Source organism: Lathyrus oleraceus, chromosome 1, assembly GCF_024323335.1.
Source record: "Lathyrus oleraceus cultivar Zhongwan6 chromosome 1, CAAS_Psat_ZW6_1.0, whole genome shotgun sequence".
NCBI lineage: Eukaryota > Viridiplantae > Streptophyta > Magnoliopsida > Fabales > Fabaceae > Lathyrus > Lathyrus oleraceus.
In genome coordinates this window covers 345,269,066-345,282,128 of record NC_066579.1, presented here as the reverse complement: position 1 = coordinate 345,282,128, position 13,063 = coordinate 345,269,066, and positions in this window count along the sequence as shown.

The following is a 13,063-nucleotide window of genomic DNA, read 5'->3' as shown; positions in this document are numbered from 1 at the left end:
TTAATGATCACCAAAGTCAACATGATCGTAGCCCTTCACAACGCAAGCCGGGAGTTCTTGAGTTAAATACCAATGATTCCATCCTTTCTCAAAACAAGCTACTCTCTCAACAAGTGGAGCTTCTCACTCAACAAATGGCCAAGCTTCCACAACAAATGAAAGAGATTCAAGGGTCGCAAAGTAGACATCAAGTAGCATGTTGTGAATTATGTCAAGGGGATCACCCTACTGGTTTTTGTCCGCCACCCCAAGAAGAAGTGAGTTATGTGAATAATCAAAATCAGGGCTATCAAAGACAACAACCTAACAATCAAGGCTACCAACCAAGAAACAATCAAGGCTATCAACCATCAAGGTTCAACAATCAGAATTTTCAGCAGCAAAGTCCTTACCAACATCCAAATTCTCAAGGACAGCAGTCGCAAGGAGGAAATTCCAAGCTAGAAGACACTCTTCAACAATTCATGCAAGCTTCCATGGCAAATCAGAAGAGTAACGAAGCAGCTATTAAAAATCTGGAAAATCAAGTAGGCCAACTTGCGAAGCAACTTTCGGAACAAAACGCAGGATCTTCCTTTTCTGCTAACACTCAACCGAATCCAAAGGAGCATTGTAAAGCAATTGTCACGAGGAGCGGTAAAGAGTTGGTAAGTGAAAGAGGTGAAGAGATTATAGAAGAGAACAATATGGATGGGATGCTGGAAGAAGAAGACATGGTTGGTGAAAGGGAGAAGGCTGCTGGAAATGCTCAGTTCGCACCGCGAACCACCTTCGCGCCGCGAAAAGAGCAGGTTTTGCCAAAGGAGCAGCAGATTGGTTTGGAGGTGAAAAAGGATGCTGAACCAAGGAAGAAATAGAAATCAGAGAAAGGTGTGAGCGTCATTCCAACTCAACATCTACCCTATCCATATGCTCCATCAAGGAAGGACAATGCTAGGCACTATGCATGATTCATGGACATCTTCAAGCAACTTCAAATCAACATTCCATTTGCTGATGCATTAGAACAAATGCCACGGTATGCTAAGTTTATGAAGGACATTCTTACAAAGAAAAGGAGACACGTGGAAGATGAAACCATACTGCTTGATGCACGGTGTAGTGCCATCATCCAAAAGACTCTACCAAGGAAGGAGTCCGATCCGGGCCGAGTTGTTCTACCGGTAACCATTGGAAGCACATACATTGGAAATGGTTTGATTGACTTGGGTTCTAGTATAAATTTAATCCCTCTCTCCATTGTTAAAAGATTGGGGAATGTTGAGATTAAATCGACAAGAATGACTCTACAACTAGCGACAAGTCTACCACCTCACCATACGGAATCGCTCAAGACATGCTTGTGAAAGTGGACAAATTTTTGTTTCTGGTGGACTTTGTAATAGTAGAAATGGATGAGGACCGTGATGTGCCCCTATTTCTTGGAAGACCTTTTATGAAAACAGCTCGGATGATGATTGACATTGACGATGGATTAATGAAGGTGAGAGTGCAAGATGAAGAGGTGACCTTTAATCTTTTTGAAGCTATGAAGCATCCAAACGACAAGCATGATTCTTTCTGAATCGATGCAATTGAAGAGGAGGTAGTGGAGGTCGCGAACCAAATTCATATTTCTAATCCTCTAGAAAGGTCCCTTATCGGAGCATACAATGTGTTGACCAACAATGAGGAGCGAGAGATCGAAACAATGTTGCACGAGTTAGAATCTTGTGGTGAGTTGACCTATCAAGAAGAAATAACAGAAGACTTGGATACGAAGAAGAAAACGGATGAGCAAAAGCTAGAGTTGAAAATGCTTCCGTCACACTTGAAGTATGTGTTTCTTGGAGACGAGTTTACCAAACCGGTGATTATAAGCAACACATTGTCCACACAAGAGGAAGACAAGTTGATTCAAGTATTGAAAAAGAACAAAGGTGCAATAGGTTGGGTGTTATCCGACTTAAAGGGTATTAGTCCAGCCTATTGCATGCATAAGATCATGATGGAGGAAAATTTCAAACCAGTTGCACAACCTCAGAGGCGCCTGAATCCATCAATGAAGGAGGTAGTCCGGAAAGAAGTTGTCAAACTCTTGGAAGCCGGAATGATTTATCCTATTTCCGATAGCACATGGGTGAGTCCGGTACAAGTGGTCCCCAAGAAAGGCGGAATGACGGTGATCAAAAATGATAAAAATGAGTTGATTCCGACAAGAACAGTGACCGGGTGGAGGATGTGTATCGACTATAGAAGGTTGAACCAAGCTACAAAGAAAGATCATTTCCCACTACCTTTCATGGACCAAATGTTGGAGAGGTTAGCCGGCAAAAATTTCTACTGTTTCTTGGATGGATATTCGGGGTACAACCAAATTTCGGTCAATCCTGCGGATCATGAGAAGACAGCTTTTACATGCCCTTTTGGCATCTTTGCTTACCGAAGAATGCCTTTTGGGTTATGTAATGCACCGGCCACATTTCAACGGTGCATGCAAGCTATATTCTCGGACTTAATAGAAGAATGCATTGAGGTGTTCATGGATGATTTCTCTGTTTATGGATCATCTTTTGAATTGTGCTTAAAACACCTTGATGTAGTTTTGGGGAGATGCGTGGAGACCAACCTAGTGCTCAACTGGGAAAAATGCAATTTTATGGTCACTGAAGGTATCGTACTTGGTCACAAGATTTCTTCTGAAGGGCTAGAGGTGGACAAAGCCAAGGTGGAGGTTATTGAGAAACTACCACCTCCAACTAACATTAAAGGGATAAGGAGCTTCCTAGGACATGCCGGTTTCTACCGGAGATTCATACAAGATTTTTCAAAGATAGCGAAGCCATTGAGCAGTTTGCTCAACAAAGGTACACCTTTTCTTTTTGATGAATCATGTCTTAAAGCTTTTTTAGATTTGAAAGAAAAGTTGGTCACCGCACCCATAATCGTAGCACCGAACTGGAACCTTGATTTCGAACTCATGTGTGACGCTAGCAATTATGCGGTTGGTGCGGTGTTAGGACAAAGAAGCGATAAAATTTTCCATGCCATACACTATGCTAGTAAGGTGTTGAATGAAGCACAAGTTAATTACGCAACAACTGAAAAAGAATTACTAGCCATAGTATATGCATTGGAAAAATTTAGAGCTTATTTGATTGGTTCAAAAGTTGTAATCTACACTGACCACTCGGCGATAAAATATCTGCTTACCAAGCCGGATTCCAAACAAAGGCTTATTCGTTGAATCCTTTTATTACAAGAGTTTGATTTGGAAATTCGGGATAAAAAAGGTTCTGAAAACTTGGTGGCGGATCATTTGTCTCGGTTGGTCAATGTAGACATTACAAACAAAGAAGAGGAGGTGAGAGAAGAATTTCCAGATGAAAAACTTTATGCGATTCAAGTGAGGCCTTGGTTTGCTGATTTTGCTAACTACAAAGCAACCGGTTTAACACCGGAAGACCTCACTTGCAATCAAAGAAGGAAATTCTTGGCAGATGCAAAATATTATGTTTGGGATGACCCTTATCTGTTTAAAGTAGGAGCTGACAATATTTTGAGAAGGTGTGTAACAATTGAGGAGTCAAGAGACATTCTTTGGCACTGTCACAACTCTCCGTATGGAGGTCACTATAGTGGTTTGAGAACAGCCATTAAAGTACTCCAATCGGGTTTTTATTGGCCATCCTTATTCAAAGATGCACATGAACATGCGAAGAGTTGTGATACATGCCAAAGGAGTGGAGGAATAGGAAAACGGGATGAAATGCCTCTAACCAACATGCTAGAAGTGGAAGTTTTTGATTGTTGGGGTATTGATTTCGTTGGCCCATTCCCCTCTTCTTTCTCAAATGAGTACATACTAGTAGCCGTTGACTATGTCTCGAAGTGGGTAGAAGCAATTGCCTCACCTAAGGCCGACGCCAAAACAGTGATCAAATTTTTAAAGAAAAACATATTCTCACGTTTTGGTGTGCCTAGGGTGTTGATAAGTGATGGAGGCTCACACTTTTACAATACGCCTTTAGAAAAAGTTCTGCAACATTATGGTGTAAAGCACAAGGTGACCACTCCCTACCACCCACAAGTGAATGGTCAAACTGAGGTTTCAAACCGGGAAGTCAAACGGATTCTTGAGAAAACAGTCTCGAATTCAAGAAAAGATTGGTCCTTAAAACTGGATGAAGCTTTGTGGGCGTATCGCACTGCCTACAAAGCACCTATTGGGTTAACTCCGTTTCAAATGTTGTATGGGAAGACGTGTCATCTTCCAGTGGAAATGGAGCATAGAGCACTATGGGCTCTTAAGTTCTTGAATTTCGACTCCACTTTAGCTGGAGAAAGAAGAAAAGGTCAACTCCATGAATTGGAGGAACTAAGGAATGATGCATACCATTCGAATAAGCTGTACAAGGAAAAGGTAAAGGCATACCATGATGGAAAGGTCCGTCATAAGGAGTTTCATGTTGGACAAATGGTATTGCTTTTCAACTCGAGGTTGAAGTTATTTCCTGGTAAGTTGAAGTCGAAGTGGTCAGGACCATTTGTTATCAAGGAAGTACGGAATTATGGAGCCATTGTGATAGAGGATCCAAAGTCACAAGAGAGCTGGACTGTTAATGGTCAAAGACTAAAAATCTATCATAGTGGTGACGTAGACCGTGATGTGTGTGTTATTTCCTTATCTGGAACAGGCTAATCGAGGTACCGTCGAGCTCTTAAAGACGTTAAACAGAGCGCTTGTTGGGAGGCAACCCAACGTCGTAAGTTTGCATTTTATTTTTCTCTGTTGTGTGATTTTCATCTCTGTTAAATTTTTGAATTTTGGGGGTTCTGTTTTTCACAGTTCGCCCCGCGACCCCCAGTTCGCGCCGCGAACTGAAGGAAGAGTTTCAGGTCGCGCCGCGAACACTGTTCGCCCCGCGAACAGTGCATGACAGAGTCACTTAAATTCTGATTAGGTCAATTTCTTTTCTCATTACAACACTTTTCAAAACACCAACTTTGCCGCGCTTTCATCCCCACTCTCAAACACCCACCAAATACTAAAAATCTTCATTTCCCATTGTCCTAATCTTCATTTGCTAGCAAGACTTAGTGATTCAAAAGGTATGTACTCTTCAATTCCTCTTTTCCAATCCCTTTTGGGTTTTACATTTAGGGTTGGTTAGAAATCAAAAATTTTCTGTAGATTACCTCTTGAAATCACTATGCATGTTTAATTTAGATTAGGATTAGGGTAGATTTGAGAACTTTGACTGATTGGGAGTAGATTACTTCCCATTTTTGGAACCCTAGGAAGCTCTGGGGGATTTCCTGGATTCGCAGAGTTCGCGCCGCGAACTGGAAATTCCAGAACCTTGTTTTGTGTTGATTGATTGCTAATTCTCTATATTTGTCTTGTGGTTGTTCTGATAATTGATGCAGATGTCAAAAAGAACCAAGACCACCGCGCCCCCTCAAGCCCATTCAATAAGAAGGTTCATAAGCGATGAGCACGAGGCACGGTTCGAGAGCTTAATTAAGAGAACCATCTTTCCTGAGAGGTTTATTCGTTTAGCTCCAACTGGGACTTATCATAGTGTGGTTGCAACTTTTGAACGACGAAGGTGGATGAGATTGTGCGAACCTGAAGCAACAATAAACTTTGACATTGTCCGGGAATTTTATGCTAATGATATGCATCGCGAGGAGGGGACAACCTTTATCCACCGATCAAGGGTTAAAGGGAAGATTGTTTCTTTTGGAAGGGATGATATTAATGCATATCCGGGTAACCCCTTAACTCTTGGCGAGGGTGAGTGTTGTGAGTACCGTACTATGCAGTCCGCTAACAGGTGGAACCTTGAAGCAGTGAATGCTACTCTTTGCATCCGTGGAAAATCCTTTGATCTCAATGATCAAGGCCACCCAAAATTGTGGAAAAGAGAAAATTTTAATTTGGACGCTAGGGCCTTTCTGGTGGTACTGTTAAGTAATATCCGGCCAAGAAGCCATACCACTACAATTCCTCTGGATGTAGGGTGTTTGCTCTACTGCATCATGGTTGGGAAATCAGTGGACGTAGCGTCCATCATTGCGGAGGAAATAAGAAAAATGGTTTTAAGTGGAACCAATTTTGGCGGTAAAGCAGGTGTACTCGTCTTTCCCGGGCTGATCATGGGACTGTGCCGTCAGGCAAATGTTCCCATCCCTGAGGAAGTACACTTCTCTATCACCAGTGTGATAAATGACGCCTATCTGAATAGGTTTCTACAAAACCAAAATGAAAGGACTGACGCACCTGGAACCTCTTCATCCAGAGCCCGAGCCAGACCCCGACCTCAACCTCACACTACCCCAGGCTTTGATCAGATGGCGTTTGCCAACTACTGTTGCGAGAGCTTTGAGGCCTCCAGGAGGTCTCAATCGTTTATCTTCGATGCTATGCAGCAGTAGTTCCAGAATATTTTCCTGGCACCTCAGGCCCGTTCATTTCCTTCTTGGGCGGAATACGCAGCTTATGCTATTTGGCCTGAGGGTAGGCCAGATTTTATGGGGGGTGCAGGAGGTAGTGCAAACCCAAATGAGGAGATGGAGGATGTTCTTGGAAATGTAGGTGGTGATCAAGAGGAGGAGGATTAAGGAGTTAGTGATTTTGAGAAGTTGTTGTTATTTTATTTTAAGTTCTTTGTATTAATTTTGTCTTTGAATTGATGTACTTTTGGGGTGGTTCTTGTTCACCAAAACTTTGTTTTTTTTAGTTGTTTGGATATTTGCATGAATGTTATGTGAGAATTTAAGTGTGTTTTTAATCAAATTTTGGTTTACCAACACTTTTGTTAATTGTTTTTATTCTTAAGTCAAACTTTAAGCAACCGAGAAATGATCACAAAGAAAGAAGCATAGGACACTTCGAGTGGTGATGATAAGAATTAGTGTCGGCATTTCAAGGTACACTTTATCGCTTTCTAGACTTAACATGAGTAGTTTGATGGTGTGTGCAAATTCCATGTCATAAATTCATTGAAGTATATGTCAGTTTTGAATCAAAATAGGACTTAACCAATTGTAAGGAGGCTTTCCATTGTACACTAAAAAGCGGGAAACCGAGCATTATTTTAACTCATTCTTATCATGCTAAATCATGCATCAAGCTATTTGTGTGTAAAATTTTTGAAAATGATAGAGACATTGTTTGTGAGAAAAACCACTTGACCAAAAAGTTTGAATCAACTAACCTTGTGAGGAATAATCCTTAGTTAAACCCCTTTGAGCTTAATTTAGGATTCATTTTATTGATCATTGAAAAATCAATTGAAAATTGTGGAATAAATGAATCCTAATTTCTTTCGTGTCAATTGAAACCTTAAATCGAGTTGTTAAAATTTTTGCCTTTTGCTTATGTCTAAGTAGGGAGCATTATTGAATAAATTTGGTTTTGGAATCTAAAGTTGGGGAGAGTAAAGTGAAAAGTTGATTAGAAACTTGGAAAAGTGAATTTTTATGAAAGGGTGAAAATTTGAAAAGAAACAAGAAAAAGAAAATACCCTTGAAACCATAGAGCATAGAAAAAAGATTAGAAAAAGAAAAGCAAAGAAAATGCTCATGGTTGTGTGGAGTTGAAAAGAAAAAGAAAAAGAAAAAGATAGGGATCAAGGAAAGGGAAATTGTGTAGAGTTGAATGTTTGGGAATGCTCCCTTAGGATAAGCAACTTTGTTGAACTCTCTTAATCATATCCTTTCTTGTAACCTAAGCCACATTACAACCTTTGAAAGACCTTTTGATTCTCATTTTTCACATGATTTGGTATTTGTTGTGATAACTGCATGATTTGAGTTGTTGTTGATTTAATTGCTTGGAGGAGTGAAAGTAACCCTTCATGTTATTCATCATTATTATGATGTGTGTAAGTTTGATTCAATTTTGACATATATGGTTTTGAATCCATTGGAATGATTTTTGCACTCAACCATTTTCCTTATTAATGTTTTGTCTAGAATGGAGATAGGTGGATTGAGAAAATTGCCAAACACTTTTGAACCATTTGAATGTCCTTGGTAAATTCTTGTTTCAATCTTTTGTTTCATTGCTTTGGTTGTAAGGGTGGAAACTTTTGTTTAGGGACAAACAAAATGCTAAGTTGGGGAGAGTTGTTAGGGACCAATTAATACTACTTTTTATATCATTTTATTGGTACCTTTCACCAAGTTTTGATGTAATTACACACTTTTGTTCTCACTATTCTGTATAAATGCAATTAGGTTTAATTTATTTTGTTTTGAATAGTTAGTTCACATTTTTGTTAATTGTGTAGAATTTTTGGATGAGAAGGCTTTAGAATGCAACACCACATTTTGGATGAAGCTTGCCAAACAAGGAAGCTGGATAAGCAACAGTTCGCGCCGCAAACTGCCTTCGCGCCGCGAAGGCTGCGAATCCAGCAAGCTGACTGAAGGTCAAGAGTGCTGTCTTGCAGAAAAAGGTTGTTGCCATTTTGGTGTCTGCCTTGGAATAGCTTTTCTGCTTTGGATGAGAATTACCAATTAGGGAAATGTCAACCCTTTTTGTAAAGAAAAATACATTATTCTAGGGCATTCATTCATTAAATATTATTCACACATTGATATTGAGAGATTTTTAAGAGAGAAAACAGAGTTTTTCTTCTTTAACTTTCTGCTTTGTAACAATGATGATGAGGAGCTAAACTCCCTTTTGTCAAGATTGGAGGTAGTAGCTATTCTCATATGTTTATGTATTCCATTTGATTTATATATATGATAAAGATTGTTAATGTATTGAATACTGTTTTTGCCCTAAGTTGAAAACCAGATTTGAGTAGTTGTCGAGAGAGATTATTTGAGTCTTGACATAAAACAGATTTTCAAGTAGTGAATAAGTTGTAGAGATAGATTTATTCATTACTCTTCTTTGGTATTAAGCATTAAAGATTGCTATATTGATAGTTAGGTGGAGAGATCGTCTAAGGATAAATATAGTGATTATCACAATATCATTTAGACATAAATGACTTTGAGAGGATACTTGAACATCATCAATAATCTTGAATCTATTTATTTATCATAAGGAATCATAAGCATTTGAAATAGTGAACTCCAATCTTGCCAAGCTTTATTATTAGATTAAAACCATTTTACTATTTTTAGTGACATTTACTCACAAGATAACTTTCCAACCAAAACAACCTTGTTACTTTCTAAACTTACAACATTTGGATTATAGAACGGCGGTAATATCAACCAATCTCTGTGGATACGATATAAAAATATTTGCCGAAAAAATACTTTTCAACAACCGGCTAAGACCAGGTCAGAAAAGCTCAAAGAGGTGCTCCCTATCATTCTGTTAAGGTATGGGCCTTGGAGGTTACCAAATAAACATGTCTATCAACTCTCTTTCTAGTAATGGGGGTTGTACTCTAGCAGCTAATTCCCTCCGCCGTTGGGCATACTCTTTGAAGGACTCCTCAGACCTTTGAGCCAGATTTTGCAACCGCGTGCAATTAGGTGCCATATCAGTGTTGTACTAATAATGCTTGAGGAATGCCTCGACCATTTCCCTCTATGTGTGAATATGGTCGCCCTCAAGTTGCATATACCAATCCAAAGATTCCCTACTAAAGGAATATTGGAAAAAATTCATTAATAGTTGATCCTCACTGGAATAAGCAGCCATCTTTCGGAAGTATGCCCTAATGTGAGTCTTAGGGTCGCTATTTCCCTTATATTTTTCAAAGTCCGGGACTTTGAACTTGGGCGAAATGATGACCCCGGGCACTAGGCACATTTCTGCCGCATCAAGGCCCAAAACATCGGTGTTCCCCATTGCCTTGAGCTTCTCCTCGATAGCCTTTACCTTCCTCTCCACCTCGTTGGTTGCTGAACCGAAAGCGTCATACTGAGAAGTAGCCCTTGGGCTGAAGAATGCATCATGTTGGTCGTCTATTTTAAAAACATGAGGAGGAGGATTTCTGTTTGAAACACCACCGGGTGCACTAATGTTAACTGGAGGCTCAACTTGAGGAACGGGAGTTAGAGTCTCGATCGCTGGAGGGGTTGGAGGATTGGTAGCACTGACACGTTGGTTCATATCCTCTTGCATTTTTGCCATAATTTCTTGGCCTCTTGGGATTGCTTGGATAATCTTCATTATTTTCCGTATTTGGGACCGCACTTGGGATACTTCTTCCTGAAGGGCAGCTTGATTTTCTTGAAGTTGCTTCATGACAGCTTGTCGACGTCCTCACGTATCGTACCAGAAAGTCAACTTTGGAGAGTGATTCTGGTCAGAAAAAAGGGTGGATGGATGAGTTTTTATGTTTTTATGTTTTGAAAGATGCAAATGATGCATCCATTTTTGTGTGTGTATTATGTTAAAGCAAAACTCTTTTTAGTTATTCGTGTTTATTCATTGCAAAAACTACTTGACGATTTACGTTCACAACCATAGATAAAGGAAAACACAATAGAGAAAATTACAAAGCCTTTATTCATCCTTTGAAGGGAAAATAGATTCCAATACATGGAAGTTTCAAAATACAAGTAATGGAAACAAATAAACCAACTAGATATCTACCCTAAAAGTGACCCTTAATACTTGCAGAGAGCCTCAATGTCGGTGATGAGTTCGGCCATCGTCTTCTTGCAGAATTTGACGAAGTGATAAACCTCATCGGGGGTATTATCTGGGCACATGATCAGATCAGCCTCCTTCAACTTTTCGGGAAAGTCTTGAAGGGCATAGTTAGTTAATACCACCATGTTGGCGTATTTGTCCCCCCACTCGTTATAAAGAGCTTGGAGATTGTGGATGATTCCATCCCTTTGAGCAATGGCAACTTTGGATCCATGGAAACGCTCCTCCCAATGTATACAGTTGTTTTGAAACTCTACATAGGCTTGGTCATAGATCCCCCTCTTCAAGTTCTTGATTTGCTCGCAAGCTCGTCCAAGGTTGAATTGCTCACAAAAGAAGCTTCGGTGAATCTTTTCTCTCTCTACTTGTTCCTTATTCAAAAGGTCCTTATACTCCTTTAGAGTGGTCCTTAGCTCGAGAATCTGAGCCTCATAATCTTCCCTCACTTCTTTCTTCATGGAATTAGGCCTCTCGAGAGTATTCTCAAGGTCCTTGATGATTCGAAACGCTTGATCCCACTCGTCATTGCAGAAGTCTAGCTCAGAATTAGCTCCTTGTAGAGCTCTATCAACCTAAACTCTTTGTCCCTCGACTAATCAGAGCCTCTTCTTGCTATCTTCGAATTTTTCATAAACTTTCTTACCCTTATCCTCCAAGATATGGTTACGTTCCTTGGCATGATTGAGTTAGACTCATAATTGAGTGTTTTCCAACCCAAGCTCTTTGATTTGACTGGTAAGTTTGTCTATGTCCTCTTGTAGGATATGCTCGGGCTCGGGCATCAACGGGAATGAAGAAGGGTCAAACATAAATGACATCTTAACAACCCCAGCCCTCTCGTTTACACACACGTAGTAGGGTTTCTTGGCTAGGATGTTTTTCTTACCCTATTCTTGGTCAATACGGACTATGCTTGTCCAAAATTTTTGCACTATTTTCACATTTGAATCAAGCGGATCCACGATATTGAGGACGAATGGAATGAAATCTCTTTCCTCGGGAGAACTCGTCATGGCGTACCTTAGTTGTCTCTTGAGTATAAAAGGGTTGTAGTTGATGCAACCTTGTGTTCATATTAAGGGTACGATAGAGAACTCTCCACATCTTGTGATGACGTCTTTCGTATCCCATTCCCTCTTGTACCATAGAATTGAGCTCGCAGAGAGAGATGTGAACCTTTGCGGCCATGTCAGTTTGTTTTGAACAAAAGGTCCACTTTGAGGCATGTGGGCCCTCATCCATAGATGTAACATAGGAGCACAACAGAGGAAAGTAATTTCTTTCTTCTCATGCCTTATATGAAAGGTATGGTAAAAGTCGGTAAGTAAAAAGGGCACCAGATTCTTTATTAGAAAGACTTCAACTGCTAAATGATCCACGAACTTGCCCATATTTGGGAAGAGGACAATTCCATGAATCAAAAGTGCCAATGTTGCACTATAGAAGTCAGTTCTTCCTTTTTTAATCATTTCCCAAGCATGGGCTTCGAGGAACTTTTGGGTTAAACCTTTGATAGATCCTTTAACGCCTTAATTAGCCATTAGCTTGTTGGCATTGATACCCAAGGCGAGTGAGAGTTTGGTCATACAGAATCCTTCTTCCAACTTCGAGAAAGGGTTGTATTCTTTGATTGATCGGTTGAGGATTCTCTCGAGGTCTTCCATGGTTGGAGAGATTTGGAAGTAAGGGAAAGTGAAGCATATTAAAGGGATGTCATAGTATTGGGCCATTGTAGTGATATCACCATAGTCAACCTTCTCGGTTAGAAGATCTATGATGTCCTAAAATTAGCTCTAAACTTGTTATCTTTGAGAGCTACGACCTTTGAGCAGACGACCTTTAATGAACTGAGGTCGGGACTCTTGAAGCGGAAAGTAGATGTGTTTTTCCTTGTTGAAGTATCCATGATTGTGTCGGAAAAAGTCTTGTAATTTTGCGTTCGAACAAACGATTTTTTTTAGAGTTTTTCTTATTGTTCTGATGATGAATGAATGTATGAATGAATGATTGGTTTATTATTTCCACAGTTTTTTAGGCATGGGTTCATAGTTTTGGACCATCGTGGCGAAGTATGGAGTTAATAATGACTACTTAGTAAACTAAGGTTCTCACTTTGTGTGATATAAGGCTTTTGGAAAATTGGGTGTAAAACAGTGCCCATATAGTCATGGACTTCCTTGACTGTCATTCGCTTATGTAAATTTACTTGCCATGCGACTGCTCCATCAAAGTCATCTACTATAAGTGAGATCTTCGTGTCAACCCTTACGAGGAAGGCACCCCGGTGGCCTATACTACGCGACCATCAATCTAGGCTATCCATAGTTTAAAAATTCTAAAAGGGGTCTTAGGGTCATTGACTCTAGTAAAAGAAAAGATACTTACGTCGAAAGCATGACGATCATCAATCCCCTTAAGAGAATCTACCACTTAAGTGAGGTTCTC